Raw genomic sequence first — 555 nt, 5'->3', positions numbered from 1 at the left:
CATCCAAGTAAATAATTACATAGCAAGTAACACTGGTAGGGATCGCTAGGACATGCTAGCATGCGAGCATTCCTTACCTTACGTAGTTAAAAATTACATGTTGAAGACTTCATAAGGATGTATTTGTATGAGTATGTGCAATATGTATGTTGTGGAAAAATTATTGTAATGTTCCTAGGTTGAGATGTCCTAGAAGCATGTTGTTTTATGTTTTATGCAAGCTAGAAAGAGAATATGCATGACTAGAATATGAGTGGGGCAATATGGATGAGTATGCTAACCAAAATACAAGAAATTACCAAAATGCTCATATGATGAGATTTGTGATGAATACTCTTTTATATACTTTCCGTTGTGCTAGAAATGAGGATGAACTATTGTATCTCTGCACCAGATGATTGATTGATGTTATCTTCTTGTTGAACTCGTTTGGTTCTATGTTTGCATGATATAATATGTTTAGCTCCAGCTTGTTGATGGTGTGTTTTCCCTAGAGTGATCTTTTTTTTTTTTTTTTTTTTTTTTTTTTTTTTTTTTTTTTTTTTTTTTTTTTTT

Source organism: Cucurbita moschata, unplaced genomic scaffold (genome assembly GCF_002738365.1).
Source record: "Cucurbita moschata cultivar Rifu unplaced genomic scaffold, Cmos_1.0 Cmo_Scf00061, whole genome shotgun sequence".
Classification (NCBI taxonomy): domain Eukaryota; kingdom Viridiplantae; phylum Streptophyta; class Magnoliopsida; order Cucurbitales; family Cucurbitaceae; genus Cucurbita; species Cucurbita moschata.
Note: the sequence above shows the minus strand (reverse complement) of the source record.